At 34.3% G+C, this 18988-nt stretch overlaps 1 non-coding gene across 1 annotated transcript; it reads left to right on the forward strand.

The window, feature by feature from the left end:
* The first annotated feature begins 18057 nt into the window (after positions 1-18057).
* Positions 18058-18160, forward strand: LOC141496778 (U6 spliceosomal RNA). The gene has a single exon (XR_012471168.1). It is a non-coding gene; the product is annotated as a U6 spliceosomal RNA (small nuclear RNA).
* Positions 18161-18988: the final 828 nt, after the last annotated feature.

The raw sequence follows: 18988 nt of genomic DNA on the forward strand, positions 1-18988 counted from the left end.
AAATTATATCCTTAAGGAAGAAAAATAAAATATAAGAGACAACAGAAATACATAAGATAGCAGGTTTTTTCTCTAAATTACAGGTAAAAGTCTTTGGTCTTAGTTCAAACTCCTTGATTCTTTCTTTGGATACAGATGGTATTCTCCATTGCAGATACCACAAAATTGTTCGTGGTTGTTGCACTGATGGAATGAGCAAGTCCATCAAGTTTGCTCATCACCCCCATGTTGCTGTTAGGATGTACAGTGTTTTCCTGGTTCTGCTCATTTCACTCAGGATCAGTTCATGCAATCTCTCCAGGCTTCCCTGAATTCCCATCTCTCCTGGTTTCTAATAGAACAATAGTGTTCCATGACATACATATACCACAGTTTGTTAAGCCATTCCTCAACTGAAGGATATTTACTTAATCTCCAATTCTTTGCTACCACAAACAGGGGCGCTATGAATACTTTTGTACAAATAATGTTTTTACCCTTTTTCATCATTTCTTCAGGGTTTAGACCCAGTAGTGCTATTGCTGGATCAAAGGGTAAGCTCATTTTTGTTGCCCTTTGGGTGTAGTTCCAAATTTCTTTCCAGAAAGGTTGGATGAATTTACAGCTCCACCAACAGTGGAATAGTGTCCCAGATTTCCCACAAACCCTCAAACTATGATCATTATCCTTTCTGGTCATATTGGCCAGTCTGAGAAGTGTGATGTGGTACCTCAGAGATATTTTAATTTGCATTTCTCTAATAAGTAATGTTTTCAAGCAATTTTTCATAAGACAATGTATCACTTTGATTTGCTCATCTGTAAATTGGCTTTCATATTATTTGTCAAGTGGGGAATGACTTGTTTTTTTTAACAATATGACTCAGTTCTCTGTATATTTTAGAAATTAGTACTTTGTCAGAAATACTAGTTGTAAAAATTGTTTCCCAATTTGCTACATTTCTTTTGACCTTGGTTACAGTGGTTGTATCTGTGTGAAAGCTTTTTAATTTAATGTAATCAAAAGAGGTTGTTTTTTCTTGTTTTTAATGATGTTCTCCATCTCTTCATTGGTCAAAAACTGCATCACTTCCTATAGATCTGCCTGGAAAACTACTTCTTGATCTTCAAGTTGCCTTATAATATTGTTTTTATGTCTAAATCCTGTATCCATTTGGATCTTATCTTGGTATGGGATGTGAGGTGTTAGTCTACTGCAAGTTTATTCCATACTAACTTACAATTTTCAAAACAGTTTTTATCAAAGAGAGAGTTTTATCCCAATAGCTGGACTCTTTGAGCTTTTCAAACAGCAGATTACTATAATCATTTCCTTCTATTGCACCTAGTCAATTCCACTGACCCACCACTCTAGTTCTTAGTCAATAGCAGACAATTTTGATGACTGATGCTTTATAATATAATTTTCAATCTGGTAAGGCTAAGCCACATTCTTTTGTACTTTTTTTCATTGAATCCCTGGAAATTCTTGAATTTTTATTTTTCCATATGAATTTACTCATAACTTTTGCTAACTCATTAAAAAATTTAAGAATTTTGATTGGTAGGGCACTAAAGGTAATTTTGTTTTGGAGGAATTGTCATTTTTATTATATTAGGTCAGCCTATCCATGAGCAGTTTATGTTTGCCAAGTTATTTAAATTTGATTTTCTTTCTGTGAGAAATGTTTCGTAATTGTTTCCTAAAAGTTTTTGAGTCTGCATTGGCAGATAGACTGTCAGGTATGTTTTATTGCCTGAGCTTACTTGGAATGGGATTTATCTTTCTAAGCTCTATCTGCTGTATCTTGCTAATCATATATAGAATTGTTTAGGTTTTATGAGGATTTGTTTTATATCTTGCAACTTTGCTAAAGTTCACTCCTGATTTAATTGGGAATGCCTCTAGCCTATCCCTGTTGCATATAAAGCTTGTTGATGGTTTCAGATAGATACTGCTTATTCTTCTAAGGAACAGTTCATTTATTCCTACACTCTCTAGTGTAGCAATAGGTGCTATATTTTGTCAAAGCTTTTTCAGCATCTATTGATAAAATCATATGATTTCTGATAGGTTTGTTAATGGTATAATTAATTATACTAAAAAGTTTTCTAATATTGAACCAACTCTGCATCCCTGGAATAAATCCTACTTGGTCATAGTATATTATCAAAGTGATAACTTGTACACATTTGTTAAAATTTTATTTAAGATTAAGAGATAGGTCTATAATTTTATTTCTCTTTTTAACTCTCCCTTGTTTAGGTATCAGCACCATATTTGTGTCATAGAAAGAGATAGACAGAGTTCCATCTGCACCTATTTTCCCCAAAGAGTTTATATAGAATTGGAACAAATTGTTCCTCAGATGTTTGAAAAAATTCTCTTTTGAATCCATCTTGCCCTGGAGATTTTTTCTTAAGGAGTTCAATAATGGCTTGTTGAATTTTTTTTTCTGAGATAGGGTTGCTTAATTTCCTCTTCACTTAAACTGGGCAACTTATGTTTTTTGTAAATATTTATCCAATTTATCTAAATTGTCAAATTTTTTGGCATAGAGTTGGGCAAAATAATTCTGAATTATTACTTTATTTTCCTCCTCTTTGGTGGTGAGTACCTTTTTTCATTTATGATATTATCACTTTGGTTTTCTTTATCCTTTTTTAAATCAAATTGACCTGAGGTTTATCAATTTTATTATGTTTTTTACATAAAACCAATTCTTGGATTTATTTATATGTTCAATAGATTTCTTGCTTTCTATTTTTTATTAATTTCTCCTTTAATTTTTAGAATTTCTAATTTGGTATTTAATTTGGGGCTTTAATTTTTTCTTTCCTACATTTTTAATTGCATATTTAGTTCACTGGTTTCCTCTTTCTCTAATTTATTCATGTAAGCATTTAAAGATATAATATATCCTCTGTCAGATGCCCTGAGTGTATTCCATAGGTTTTGGTATGTTGTTTCATTATTGTCATTATCTAGAATGAAATAATTAATTCTTTCTATAATTTCTTGTTTGATCCACTCATTCTTTAAAATGAGGTTATTTAGTTCCCAATTAGTTTTGGGTCTGTATATCTGTGGCCCAATATTGCATATGATATTGATTGCATTATGATATTAGAAAGATGTAGTCACTATTTCTGCCTTTCTGCAGTTGAACATTAGGTTTTTAATGCCCTAATATATAGCTAATATTTGTGTGAGTACCATATACTGCAGACAAAATGTATATTCCTTTCTATCCCCACTGATTTTTCTCCATAGATCTATCATATCTAGGTTTTCTAACAATATATTTATCTCCTTAAGTTCCTTCTTGTTTATTTTATTTTTCGATTTCTCTAAATCTGATAGTGGGAGGTTGAGGTCTCCCATTAGAAGAGTTTTGCTATCTATGTAGTTCTTTCAACTTCTCCTCTAAGTATTTGGATGCTATACCATTGGGTGCATATATATTTAGTATTGTAATACCTTTATTATCTATGTTACCTTTTAGGAGATTATAGTTTCCTCATAGTATCCTCATCTCTTTCAATACTGTCTATTTTTGCAGCTTCTTAGTCTGAGATAAGAATTTCTACTCCTGCTTTTTTCACTGTTGCTGAAGCAAAATATATTTTGCTCCAACCTTTTACCTTTACTCTATATGCATCTCTCTGCTTCAGATGAGTATCTTGTCAGCAGCATATCGTAGGGTTCTGGTTTTTAATCCACTCTGCTATATGCTTATGTTTTAAGGGAGAGTTCATCCCATTCACATTCAAAGTTATAATTACTAATTCTTTACTGCCTTCCATGCTATCTTACCTATGTTTGTATTTTTCCCCCTTTATCCTTATTCATAACTATCCTTATTTTATTTCTGAATACTGCTACCTTCAGTGTGTATGCCCTCCTATATCCAACCCCCTCTGCTTTCTTTTCTTTTTTTCTTTTTCCTTCCCTACCTTCTGTTAATTCCCCCTTTTCTCCCGCTCCATGTCCCCTCCCTCCCCCTTTCCCCTTTTAATACTTGAAAGGTAAGATAAGTTTCTTAATTTAACTAAGTGTTTGTATAAGTTAACTTTAAGCCAAGTTTGATGAGAAGAAGGTTCAGGTGGTTCTTAGTTCCTCCCTTCTTCCCCATTATTACAATAAAATGTAATGAGATTTATCCCAATATCCTCCATCCTTCTGTCTCCTTACTGTGTTTAAATCATTCTATCTGAGTCATGGAAAAGTCATGAGTATCCATAGCTTCTGACTAAGTATATTCTCTCTAATACAGTTACAATTCTGAAGTTATGAGAATCTTTCTTCCAGGAGGGGATATAGTCAGTTTTGTCTTATTGGATAGTAGGATTATTTTTTTCCTTTACCCTTCTTTTTTAACCTTTTCATGTGTCTCTTTGGCTTCCTGTTTGATGTCTACATTTTCTATTAAGCTTTCATTTTTCTTTCAGGAAATGTTAGAAGTCTCCCATTTCATTAAATGTTTATCTTTTCCCCTTGAAGAGAAGGCTCTGCTTTTCTGAGTAGAGGATTCTTGGCTGCACTGAAAGCTCCCTTGCTCTTCACAATCTCTAATTCCAGTCCCTTTGATCCCTTAATGTGAAAGTAGCCAGGTCCTTTGTGATCCTTATTGTGGCTCCTTGGTAGCTAAATTGTTTTCGGCTGCTTGTAGGATTTTCTCTTTTATGTGATAGTTCTAGAAATTTGCCCACAATTTGGTGTTTTCATTTTAGCATCTCTTTCTGCATGGAATCAGTATATTCTTTCAATAATGATTTTGCCCTCTGGTTCCATGATATCAGGGTAGTTTTCCATCAAAAAATCCTGTAGTATTAAGTCCAGTCTTTTTTTCCCTTATGTGTTTTCAGGAAGACCTATAATTCTCAGGTTGCCCTTTCTCGATCTATTCTTGAGGTCAGTAGTTATGCTAATGAGATATTTTACATTTTCTCCTTTTTTTCCTATTTTTTTGGTTTTATTTAACAGACCCTTGCTCTCTCATGAATGCATTAGTTTCTACAGATTTCATTCTTTTTTTAGAAGAGAATAATTTTCTTCATTTACCTTTTGCAACTCCTTTTCCAATTCATCAAATCCATTTTTTGAAATAGTTTTCCATTTGACCAATTGAGGTTTTGAGAGAATTATTTTGTCTTTGCATTTCTCCAATTGCATTTTCCAATGGTTTGTTTTCTTGTTGCAAGCTGCTAATTGTCCTCCGCAAATTTTCCAATTGATTTTTTTTAGGTTTTTGCAAGGAAAATAGGGTTAAGTGACTTGCCCAAAGCCACACAGCTAGGTAATTATTAAGTGTCTGAGATCTGATTTGAACCCAGGTACTCCTGACTCCAGGGCTGGTGCTTTAATCCACTGTGCCACCTAGCTGCCCCTCCAATTGATTTTTAAACTCCTTCCTGATTTCTTCAAGGAAGTCTTTTTGTGCTTGATATCAAATCATATTCTCCTCAGAGGTTCTCGGTCTCTCCGAGATAGGGTCTTTTCCTTCTAGGAATTTTTCTATGGACCCTCCTTTTCGCTGGCCATTTTTTCATTTTCCTGAGACCTTATGTTGGCAAGGGTTTGGTTCCCAGAGGTTTGGTTTTGAGAACCCTAGAGGATTTACTCACTGGCCTTAATAACTCCAAGTGGGCTGGCCAGTAGCTGTGTTATTTGCTTTCTCTGGAGTGTCTATTACCTTAATTTGATGCCCTCTTCCTTATTCTGGAGGGGTTGGATGAAGCTGTTGAGTACTTTTTTCTTTGACCATTGATGGGTTTTGCCCTAGGGCAAGGTAATTGCTCTCCCTATTTACAGCTACTGGAGCTCTGCTGCTCATGCCTGACCCTGGGACTAAGTTGGGCTGTAATTGTGGTCTGTTCTGGGAAGAGGCTCCAGCTAAAATGAAGGTATGGCTGTAGCTCTCTGGCACTGGTACTCTCTCTCCAGCTCTGCTGGCAAGGTCCAGACCATCAGTGCCACAACCAATGCTTCTGCTCCCTAGTTGGCACATTCCCTCATGGCTGATCAGGTTTGCCCCACTTTTCGGCTTTCAGTCTCTAGTCCACCCCACTTATCAGGCTAGTGGAGCTCTCAGACTCTAGCCCTCACTGTCACCAATCAGACTGGTTTCACTTTCAGGGTATCAGCATCAGGCCCACCCCTCCAGATCAGTCTAGTTGAGTGCTAATGCTCTAACCCTGTTGTGCTCCCGGCAGAGTCCACCCTTTGCGCCCAGCTCACCCAAGATCCTGAACAACAAACCTTGAGGTAGATCTTCTAGTTTCTCTTTCTGCATTTTGTAGATCAGATTTCTGTTAAGAGGTTTGTTTCATATTATATATGAGGGAAGATCAGGAGACTTTAACACTGTGCCTGTCTTCTCTCTGCCATCTTGACTGGAAGTCTCTATAGTACATTTTAATTACAAAATCACTTCTCTTTCTTCCTCCCTTCATCTTTTCCTAAAAATCCTCTGTTGCCCTTCTGGATTCTGATAAGAATGTTTTGTTTTTAAATATACAATTCTTCTTCACTTCATGTTAACAGTTCTGTTTTATTTGACTAAGTCCAAACCCATAGGTCAGTCATGAGAGTCATCCTAGTAAGCCTTGGTTAGGATGAGGACAAATCTTCCCTCTAGCATTGGGACATGTAATTCCTCTTATATGGTGCTTAAACATTTGTCACTTGTCTATAGACATCTGAGGCCATAGATTTGACTATTTGTTTCTTTTATGAATTCTGTCTCACAAATCCCTGACTATATCTGTTGTTATTCTCCTCTGCAGCTACTTTTTATATATATTTTATATATTTGGGAAGTGTAAACAAGCTATTTTATTTCACTCTTTCTTTTTAGTTTAAAATCTGTTTCTTTTCTTTTTTTTCTCTTATTAGGTAGCAAATAGTAAAATGGTGAAATAGATTTCTGATAGCTAAAGAATTAAAATTGATTAAAAGGTCCTAGAGATATGGAATTATGTTTATACTTTCAGGTGAAATGACTTCTTTTTTTACTTTGTTGCAAAAACTCATTCACTGAAGTTAATATTACATAATAAATAATATTGCAAAACAAAAATAGACAATATTTTGTGTACCCCATTTCTGTCTATATATCTGTCAGCTCTATATATATGAACCATTATTCAAAGGAAGATAAACATGTGAAAACAACCTATGTGCTTTAGGTACTTACCTATATCCTCATAATCAACTAATGATGAACTCAAATAGAATAAAATTTATTTGTACTTTTATTTATTTTATTTTTTGATTAATTACATTTTAGTTTTAAAATATTTGTATTCATATAAAGTCCTAAAGACTTAGATTTTTAAAAAATAATCAAGAACCCTAGGATGAAAAAGGTCATAAAATATGATACAAGAAAAATTATACTTATTCTGAAGCCAAAATTGGTTAAAAATCCAGCCTATAGAATTACTAGCAAGTCAGTTAAGGGGCCCTGAATCTTTTTTCCCTCATCTATAAAATGAGGGACTTGATCCTATTGAACTCTGAGCCTTCCTCTTTTTCAAAGATCTAAGATCCCATAAAATGAGGGTTTAGGAACAACTAGACAATTATGTGAAATAAAAAATATCAGTTGTCTTATATAAAATTTAGTTTCAATGTGTCAATACTGTATTAAGGCACCCCAAAAGGCTGCTTTCACAGATAAATAGCATCCAGAATGAGAGATTATTCTTTCCCCATGCTATGTAATTTTCTGACTCCTTGAAAGTATCATGTTCATATCTAGAAGTTACACTTTCACAAGAGCATTATCAAATAGAAATGAATTAAGAAAAGGACAATCATGACAGTGAAGGACCAGGAGATCATGTCATATAGAAACTGACAGAAAGAAGTGAGAAGTGTTAATCTGAAAAACAAAGATAGAAGGTGTAGAGGATGGAGTATCGTAATTGTGTTGTGAAATGACTGGTGTCTGCAACTTTAATTTAGTTTCCATAAGAATGGGAGAATAAATGACCACAAGTCTCAGATGTTGAAAGCCATTAAGTTTAATAAGTGGATCAAATTATAAGATTCATTAAAAAATCTCAGTAAAATCACATCACAATAAATCACAAGTCACATGAAGATCATAAAAAATACTAAAATCACAAGGCAAAATAAGATCATTTTACTACAACTACTCATCACCCATTACAATCAGGTTGTCTTGCCACAATCAGCCATCACTTGTAAGGAATCAGCAACATCTGCATCCATATGTCTGGAGAGATCCAAGAACAATTCTCCAAAGTCTTGAAGGGAAAATGTCCTGGACTATGCATTCATATCTCAAGGGAGACTCTAAAAATTGGACCCTGAGCCTCCAGCTTAAAGAAACCTCCAGATAAATAAGGTTCTGTACTAAGTCATATGATCTGCTTCCAGTGGTGTTTTCAGGATTCCTGGAAATGGAGATTTGAAAAATACCTCAAGATAATGCTTATTCTTAAGGAGAATCTAATCATTTCCCCAGCCACTGACATACTAAGGTTCAGGCTTATCTTGTCAGTTTTAGGTCAAATAATGAACAACTTTTAGAGAATAATATGATTTTTAATATTCCCATTTCAGTGATCTAACACACTACATTTTTTGAACTGATAATATGCCAGACATAGATGGTAGATGCTAGGGATAGAAATGAAGAATGAAACGTTCCTCACTCACAAAGGACTTGAATTTTAAAGAATTTTCAAATATTTAAAAAACTTCTTTGAGGAGAAGATTCATTCTGGGCTCTGTAATTAGATGCTGAAGAGGCATATTTTGACTCAACTTGGGGAAAAATTATCTTTCTTAATATTTAGAATTATTTCAAAATGAATTGGACTGTCTTGAAAACTATTTGTCACACTTTTCTTGGGTATTTTAAGGACACATCTGAGATTCTGTGAAGGGGGAAGGGGGAACTTCTTTGAGGTTATAGTTTAAGCTAGATGATCTAAGAATTCCCTTGCAACTCTAGCAATCTGTAGTATAGATATCAATGCTATAGAGATTCAGAAGAGGGAGGAATCATTTAGTGAAATCAAACTTTAAAAATGGAAACAATTGGTTCAACTAATAGCTAGATCACAATATAGCTTTATATATATATATATATATATATATGTGTGTGTGTGTGTGTGTGTGTGTGTGTGTGTGTGTGTGTATGTACATATATATTCTTTTTCAGAACCAACAATGTCTCCCTGTCTTCTAATGTTTCTTGCCTGCTATCTTCTAGGAAGGACAAGGTCACCTGGTCCTCCATATCTTCTTTCTCCAGGAACACAGTTTGCAGATTCCCATAGTGAGCAGAGACTTGAAAGAGTTAATATGTACTCCAGATTGCCTTGCCTTTCTGTGCACTGAGAACAGCTACCTGTCCATAATTCTGCAGTGAGGAAATAAGAAACAAACATCTAAAGAAAGGCTAGACAGCTGTCTATCGAATAGTGGTAAGGCTGGGTTCATGCTGTCTATTTTCTTTCTCTTCATACAGATCCCATTAACTTTGGGTCAATTGCTGCCTCTGTGCTTCCTCTCTCTACCATCCCCTTGTGTTTATTTCCCTGACATTTCAATGGGAGTTCCACAAGTCTTGGAAAAATAGAGCTATGAGTGGCACTGACCAAGCAGAAACAAAGAACATCTGTACCAATGGAATTTATTTTAATCAGTCAAAGAAAACCCATAGGCTCTAAGAAGGGAAGGGACTTAAAGGTTTATAGAATTCAGTATTTCCAAATTACCACAATACTAACCTTCTTTCATTTTAGCTAATATTAATGAGTTTAAGCCCATCCCAATGTAATATTTGAGCAATTTTGTATCATTTATCAAAGATTTAGAGTGAGAAGGAATCACAGATGTCATCTTTTTCAATCTTCTCATTTTATAGATTTAAAAAAAAAAAAAACCTGAGGCATGGGGGCATGAATTACCTAGGATCACATAGGTCATGTGACATTTGTCCTTTGGTGTCAAAGAAGACCATGACATCGGGGGAGGGGGGAGGGATGATGCTGTGACAAGTATATGAAATGGATTTAAGTGTGTGTGTATGTGTGGGGGTACTGTGCTAAGTCATCAGCCTCACTTTCTCCTCCAGTGACATCTGGATCCAGTGGCCAGATTTGAAACAGGATGATTGTAGATGACCCTGTCATATAGTCATTAAGTCTGACAGTAGATTTGAACTTCCATCCTGAATCTGCTCTATCCAGGGTACCACGTAACTGCAGTAATTGTTAGAAGTTGAAATAGGACCTATTTTACTTGTACTGCTGCTTACATAGGATTAATGTGGGACAATATATAGGGTGCTTACCTTATAGTCAGGAAAGTAAGGACTCAAAGCCTTATATTGGCACATACTAGCTTTGTGACTATGAGAAATATGAGCATCATGCTGTTCCCTCAAATTGACAAATAAGTCATAAAGAACTTTAGAGGATGTAAAGTAGAAATTCCTTCAACAACATTGCCAATGAGTAAATAATCATTCCACTTCTTATTGAATGAACAGAAATTCCACATTCCCAAAGAAGTCTTTTTTTGTCACTTTTGCACAATTTGAATTTCTTTTTATTGCTCCCTTCCTGCTTCCTTCCCATCCTCTTCCCTGTTTTTCCCTTCCTTCTTCTCCTTTCCCCTCCACTCCCTTCCCTCCCTTTCTTTCCCCACCCTAGTCCTCTTCTCTCTGTTCCCCTTTTCAACCTTCCTTAACCTTCCACTTTTCTCTTCTGGTCTCTTTTCTTTTCATCTTTTCTATTATCTTTTTTCTTTTTTTCTTTAAAGAAGATACAAAAACCCTGGCAAAAATCATAGACCTTCATTGATATTGTCCCCCAAAGTTACTGAAGACATTCAATAATTGCTAGCCTATTATTTATAACCTTACTCATTTCCACAAATCTTTTTTTAGGTTTTTGCTAGGCAATGGGGTTAAGTGGCTTTCCCAAGGCCACACAGCTAGGTAATTATTAAGTGTCTAAGACCAGATTTGAACCCAAGTACTCCTGACTCCAGGGCTGGTGTTTTATCCACTGTGCCACCTAGCCTCCCCATTTCCACAAATCTTCATGAGAATTACCAGACATTTATTGTCATTCCATAAAAGTCTGAGAGGGAGCAGGCAAACAATAAAATATTGTATTGTAGGCCAAATACTTGAAGTCAACCAGATGATTAAAAGGTACAGATAATAAAAGTAATATATGCATTGCAAACTGATATTCCTGTATAGAAACCACTCTCTTGACCCTCCCAAGATATTTGCCCTTATTAGCACCAAATAAGATCACAGTGACTCCTTGAATCATGAAATTTCTGCCCTTTTTTCAAAAACAAATAAAGTTTCCCAAGATGGAATCTGACTTTATAGTTTATGTCATTGCTTTTCCCATAATAATAATCTCTGAAGGGAAGGAGATGAGGAGAACAATGACCTCTTTCCAAATCAGAGACAAATACTAATGTACTTATCCTCAAAAACTTCAGTAGCAACCTTTAGGATAAGAAGTCTAGATCAATCATTAGCAGGGAACTGGAGTGGAGAAAGAGGATAAGGACCTTTAGAAAGGTGACCCATAAGTTGAGCTTTAAATTAAAATAAGAATTATAAGAGACAGAGATGAGGAGGAAAAGTATAAGTGCAAATTCAGATTTACCAGATTTACCACACTTTCTTTCACTTATTCTCACTTTTCAAAATGTTGCTTAACAAGGGGATTTTATGGTCTGATAACATGATACCCGCTATTTAAGGATAATCCATTTTTCTCTCTCTGGAGTGACACATTTATATCCGACCATCCTAATTGTCAGCTGGTCTTGGACCAAATGGACCAATGGACCAAAGTCACAGAAGTACATAGCATTCTCCTGCCAACTCTATGCTCCAACAGCAATATCTTCCTATAGAATTTTAATCAATTACTTTCCTAATCACTTTGGAATGGTGAGGGATGGATAATGAATCTTCCAAGAGAATTACATATTCCTTTCTCTTGACTCCTCTTCTCCTTGCATCATCCTTACTCTTTTGCTATAACTTCATCCAGTAATGATGATTTTGATTTTTTAACTCAAAGGTTGCACTTTGTTTTACTTTATTCAATTTCAACTAGTTAAATTCAATGCATTGATACAACCTGTTGGGCGTTTAAATTTTTTCTTTCATCCAAATATAATAATTTTCTCTGAAATTCTACAATTTCCTCAAGATTTTAATAAGAAAATGATCTATGTATTCACTGAAATCATTGGGGGGAGAAATTAACCAGCCCAGGCCAAGGAAAGAGAACGACTATAGGATCATAGCTTTAATGATCAGGGGTTCTTTAGAGGACATTGAGTCCAATTTCATCATTATAAATATGAAGACACTGAGGTATAGGGGATGTTAATTATTTGCAGAGGGAAATATAAGCAATAAATACCTGAGACAGAATTTCAACTTACATCTTTTTGATTCTAAGTTCAGGGTTTATCACTGTCTCCTGACAATCCTACCAGAATGACCTCAATGAACACCTTTGTATCTGAACATTCAATTAGTTACAAATTCATTAAAATACCATAGTACTGTTAAGTTTATCCATCATGTCCACATGGATCATATGAGACTCTTAACAGCACCTTGATGAATAAATCTTAATTACTTTAAATAAAGCTCTTAATAGAAATGGCACTATCTATGGCTACCTAATACTTTGCAACAATATTGACACATAGGCATAGCTGTGGTCCAGGTGGTATGGCATAACTAAGAATGCAGTGAAGTGTGTGCACATTAACTGTCACACACAATAATTAACACAAAATTAATTTCCTCAGTTAATAGATGCAGCAGAATTAAATTAAACTTCAACAGTAGAAGAGCAGGTTGTAACTATTAATTCACCCATAAGCAACAATAATTATTTTTGCCAGCAGTTATTTCATTTATATATGCAAAGGTAATTTGAACATTTTAGCAAACCAACTATGAATCCTCTATAATTTGATGGAGCAGGATATAAGAGGTGTTATATAAGATCATGTGGCTAAGAAAAACCAAGGTGAGAAAAAAATAACTCATGAACAATATATAGGGGTTTTAGAATAATTAGTTGAAATAATACCCAGGTCTCTTTCAAGTTTGACTTTTGTATCTTCTTTTGTGTATCCTTGGATTAGATGACAATGTCAGCAAATCATAAATTGGGTCAGGTTTTGCCATTATGAAAAAATAATATTACAATCCTAGAGAGATATAAAGAATGCTGTCTATAAGACTACACATGGAAGAAGAGAGAAGTTTATCTCCAGGAGGTCATCCACAAAATGATAAATTATTAGACTATCAAACATTTAAAATGCTCTCAGTCTCCTAAGATTCATTTTTTTTTGGATGATAGAAAATAATTAATGGAAAGGAAGACTGGAGGATTCCTCAGAGACAGAAATATGACTAGAGCCTTACAAGAGGATTTTTTTTTTAATTTTTTTTTAGGTTTTTGCAAGGCAAACAGGGTTAAGTGGCTTGCCCAAGGCCACATGGCTACGTAATTATTAAGTGTCTGAGACCTGATTTGAACCCAGGCACTCCTGACTCCAGGGCCAGTGCTTTATCCACTGTGCCACCTAGCCACCCCACAAGAGGATTCTTAACAGTGAAAACTGAGAAACACAATTGGAGGTAAATCAATTGGAGAACAAATTTCAGCTAACCAAAACTGCCTCAAGAAATAATCCTGGAAAATATGGTTGAAGATGGAACAACAAATATGGGACTAATTAGAAGTACTAAGAATGAAAAAAGATTTTACTGTAGAATAATGGTTAGTTCTGAAGCTCAAAGTCTGAGTAAGGTGATAAGACTTTATGTAGGGCAAAATCTGTAGGTCTACAGAGAAAAGGTCTGTTAGAGAAATACTCAAAGTAGCAACTGTAAAACCAAAGATCCAAGAAACCAAGGACACTTCTATAGGATTAGAGGAATATAATGGAGATCTCAATCCCTAGCAACTGGCTGGTAAGTACACTTTTTATATGTCCCTATGTCCCTATTTAACATAGAAATGAGAAGGCAGCAGAATCCCTAATCACCTGTGTATATAAGGACACAGATACTTAGGAATCTATTTTGAAGGCATCCATTACTATCCAGTTCAAGCTGTTGTTATCATCCATAAGCAGTCACCTCAATCATAATATAACATTCTAAAAATATGGTCAAATCACTTGCTATATACCCTGATAAACAAACAAAAAATAACTAAATTGTTATTCTTCAAATGATTGCTTTGCTGTCATATAGCAAACTAGGAAACCAATAAATAATAAACTAATAAGCACACATAATTATCATGTCTGAAACGCTCTTCTAGTTTGTTACTGGTCTGTGGTTTTATTCAATCATAAGTTATTTATGAGGGTAAACATATGTGAATAACCACAGCATAGTTTATTGTCAGTGGATTAATGCATCCTTGGTTTGAATTCTTAATGAAGAGAGAGTTCTTATACAAAAGGACTCAGTTTTCACTCACTCATGCTATTCAATTATGAAATTTTCACTCAACAGTAGATACAAAACATTTGCATGAGTATAGGAATACTGATCAAAACCATAGCTACAATTGGAAGATTAGGCTATTATCCCAAAAAGACAAAATATAGAGGGCCCTGCCAACATTTGTTGACACATGGCAGGAAGAAATAGCAAACCTTAATTCCTAGTAAGCAAGAATAATTAGGTTGAAATGTAAATTACCAAATGGTTGCTTTTGTCCCAGGTAGCTTAATCCCAAGGGCTTTGGTTAGGTAATATTTGCATGGATGGGAAGGAGTGAATAGAAAATTTGGTGAAATAAAAATAATCAGAAAAGGGCATCCCCTGGAAATAAGCATTTCACATTTGGGATTAGTGAGGTATCTACATTGTTGTTACTAAAAAGGTAGATAATAGAGCTGGAAAATTTTTCTTGGGATCAGTCTAAACTTTTTTAGGTAGTAGTGACCAATTGAAAACTATAGAGTGTGACATTTTTGTGAACATTGGAGTTTTAGAAAAAATTAATCTAGTAACAGCACATTCAATAGACTGAAGGCAGAAAATAACTATTAATGATGCTAGTTGACATTTATGCTTTGCATCAAAACTTACAAAATACTTTACTTACATTGTTCATTTGAGTTTTCAACAGTCTTGAGAGATTGATGTTTTTATCCCAATTTACAAATGAGGAAACTGAGGCTGAGTGTTTAGGTGACATGCCCATTGTGAAAGGGGCAGGATTTGAATCCCAGTGTTAATGATTCTAAGTCTTCCACTCCAACTTTCATGCTACCCTATTTCTCCAGCTAGTAATCTATTTTAATAATCCTCAAAAGAGGCAGTATTAAGAATAGGTTACTTTTATTAATCATTGGATTTAATGCAGACATTACTTTCAATAACTGTCGAGAGTCCTCTTGAAAGAAACTTTTAGAGATTCGATTTTTTAAAACAATAAGTATAACATGTCCTTATCCTCATTGAATTTATAATCTAATGGAAACAAATATATAATACAAAATAGATCATGCTGAGGACAAAACAATTCGAGAAACTTAAGGATAAATATAATCTTATCGGATAGTGGAGATCAAAGAAGGCTCTGTGGACAATATATTATTAAGCATATTTATTACTCATTCACCATGTGGAAAATAAAATAGGAATCACAGACAGTATAGCTTCAGGATGCTAAAATAACCTTGTATATTTTTTCTAATAGATTAATTAGGCCAATAGATGAAATACATTATATATATATGTATATATATATATATATATATATTTCACTTGAATTATCTGCAAAACATTTTATAAAGTCACTCATAAAATTATTGCAAAAATTGTTATGTGGAAAAATGTGAAATAAAAGAATTAAATGAATTTATGAGTGGTTGGAGGGCTAAACAAGTGTGATCATTGATTCAAACAGTCAGCAAACATCTAATGCATGCTTATAGGTCATAGAGTGGGTTAAATTTTTAGGATAAAAATAAAGGCAAAAACTATGTAAAATGTTTATTAATTCCTTTCCAATCAGAGATACAGCATCCTATGGGATACTTTGGAAACAAAAGCATAGTGAAAATGATTTTAGATACAGAGGAACTTGGCTTCAAATTTCAACATTCTAAATTAATATCTTAGTGACACTGAGCAATTCTATCATCTGTGGAACTTGAGTTCTTTATTTGTAAAATAAGGAATAATGGCTAAAAGGCATTCAGGTCCATTTTAACTCTACTCTATGACTCTAAACCTACTTTCCTGAAAGGTTAGGCTTAGCTCATTTCTTAATGTCAAGCTCTAGTCTATTAAGAACCCAGACAGAATTGGCTGATGAGAAAGTTAGCTGTTGTTAAAGAGCTATGTTAAACCAGGGACAATTTTGAGCTATCTGCAATGGAGAATACCATTCATATCCAGAAAAAGAATTATGGACTTTGAACAAAAAACAAAGACTATTATTGTCAAATTAGAAAAAAAGCATTATAGTATAATGTAATTTTACTATCTCATACTTTATATTTCTTCCTTAAGGATATGATTTCTCTGTCATCACATTCTACTGAGATCAATGTATAACATGGAACCAATGTAAACACTATCAGAATACCTTTTGTGGGGGGGTGAGGGAAGCAAGATTAGGGGAAAAATTGTAAAACTCAAAATTAATTAAATCTTTAAAAAAGAGCTATGTTAAACTCCGAGGGAGCAAGGACAATAGGAAGAGAATCTCCAGTGTTCTTTTGTAAGTAGAAACAAAGTACACTAAGGCTGTCCTACCTGTGAACCCTCAGCATTGAATTGACTGAATAGCATCTTTTCAGAAATCTATCTGATAAATCCTCTTTTTAAAGGACTTTTTAAAAATATGGGTAATACAGCTCATTTTCTAAAAGTAATATTGGGTCATTCTTTCTGATATGGTCATCCAAATGAAGGTAAACATTTTTTCTAGACATAATATTGCAATGAGATATTTCCCTGACTTTCACAGGTTCTAAGACAGCATTTATTAGGCAAGAAAGATGATGGCTTCCTCCACTGAGTTCTTACCTTTTCACAATTTGGAAATGATTGTGTCTCTACACAGACTGATAGTAGTTAAGGGCTAATTGGAGACTTTTCCTATTTATTTGCCATTGAAAAAATTCAAGTAATATTAATAAAAAAATCGTAAAATTAATTGATCCTTCCTTGAAATGGACTGTTTTCTTTAAATGCCAATGGATTAGACAAGAAAGTACAAAAATGGATATTGATCATAATTTTTTCAATTAAAATATACTTAGAGATATTTTGTGCATTTGTTTTCTTATCTGAATGCCTACATTTTTCAGGGTAGATAATTTCCTGGACAGAATATTCTCTGTTCCTCCCTTTACCAACACAAAAATTTCTGCTCTAAGTTTACCTTAAATTATTTAAGACACAATATGTTAAATTATTTGCTCCATATTATAAAGGTAGCATGTGCCATAGGTAAAAATTTGAACCCAAACCTTTCTGGCTTTGAAGTCAGGTCTTCATTCATTATGCACAACTGTCAGCAGATATTCCAAGGAAAAGGAACTTTTGAATAGGAAGGATAAATAAAATTTTATATAACCCTTTTAAAGTCTGAAAATCATTTTTCTTTTTTCTTTCTTCAAATATTTATTTTTTTCCTCCAGCTCCATGCAAAACAAGTTTCAATATTTACTTCCAAAACCTTGAGTTCCAAATTCTCTCCCTTCCTTCCATCCTACTCCCTCACCCCCCCCCACTATTGAGAAAGCTAGTTAATTGATGCAGGTTAAAAATGTATAACCATAAAACACTTTACTACAATAGTCATATTGTAAAAGTAAACATAAGCCCCCCCCCCCCCAAAGAAAGAGAAACCTTAAGAAAAATAAAGTATGAGAGTAAAAATAATGTGTGCTTCAGTCTGTATTCAAACCCCATCAGCTCTGTCTTTGGGATGGATAGCATTCTTTATCATAAGTCTGTCAGAGAAATTGCTTCAATATTTTTTCCCCACAGTTATTTTTGGCAGCACATATACTAAAACTGGAATGATACAGAGATTAGTATGGCCCCTGCACAAGGATGATGTGCAAATTCACAATGAATGGATGGATGGATGGATGGATGGATGGATGGATGGATGGATGGATGGATGAGAAGCATTTTATAAATAGTATCTCATTTAATTTTCACAAGAGGTCTAAAAGTTGAATGAAGAAGGTATTCTAATGCATTTTTAGAGATGAAGAAACTGGAACTCAAAAATATTAAATGAGTTGAAGCTCAGAGATCAAGTGATTTTCTCTTTATCACACAGTTAATAAATATCAGAGGTCAGATTTGAATCCTGATTTTCCTAATTCCTAAACTACCAATCTATTACACCTTATTCCATTTCACACAGGCAAGAGGTTTATTTCCTCACTTGGGTTTGATGGGATAGATCTTAATTATTTTTAAATACAGCATATTCCTTTCTCTATAATTAATAATTTACCAGAAATACAGAAAATCGGAATTGGTGTTCCACCAGTAATTTCAAAAGTACAACTCTCACACTCTCTTCAACAATGCAGGTTGACACCCTTTCTGCAACTTGTAGTGTTAGAGAGGCCTAAGGGATTTTGTGGGGGGTCAAAAATACCTTAGATGGATATGACAGCAGCTCAGAACTTCTATATTCTAAGGCCACTTCTCTATTGACTTAAGCTTGCTGCCTTTCAGCAAGTAAACCGTCATTAAAATTCCAAGCCAAAATTCACATCTCATGGATCACCACTACTGTTTTCCAAAGAGCTTTTTGATTTAAGCAAACAAAGTTTTTTTTAGATATAGTGGCAGACAGGGACTCCTTCTGAGTCCACTCCAAAGATGCCAAGGAGGAAATCTAAGTGAGAATATTTATTGAAATCGATAGTCTCCAAATCACATTAATGCAATGTAACA

This window comes from Macrotis lagotis, chromosome 8 (assembly GCF_037893015.1).
Source record: "Macrotis lagotis isolate mMagLag1 chromosome 8, bilby.v1.9.chrom.fasta, whole genome shotgun sequence".
NCBI classification, from domain to species: domain Eukaryota; kingdom Metazoa; phylum Chordata; class Mammalia; order Peramelemorphia; family Peramelidae; genus Macrotis; species Macrotis lagotis.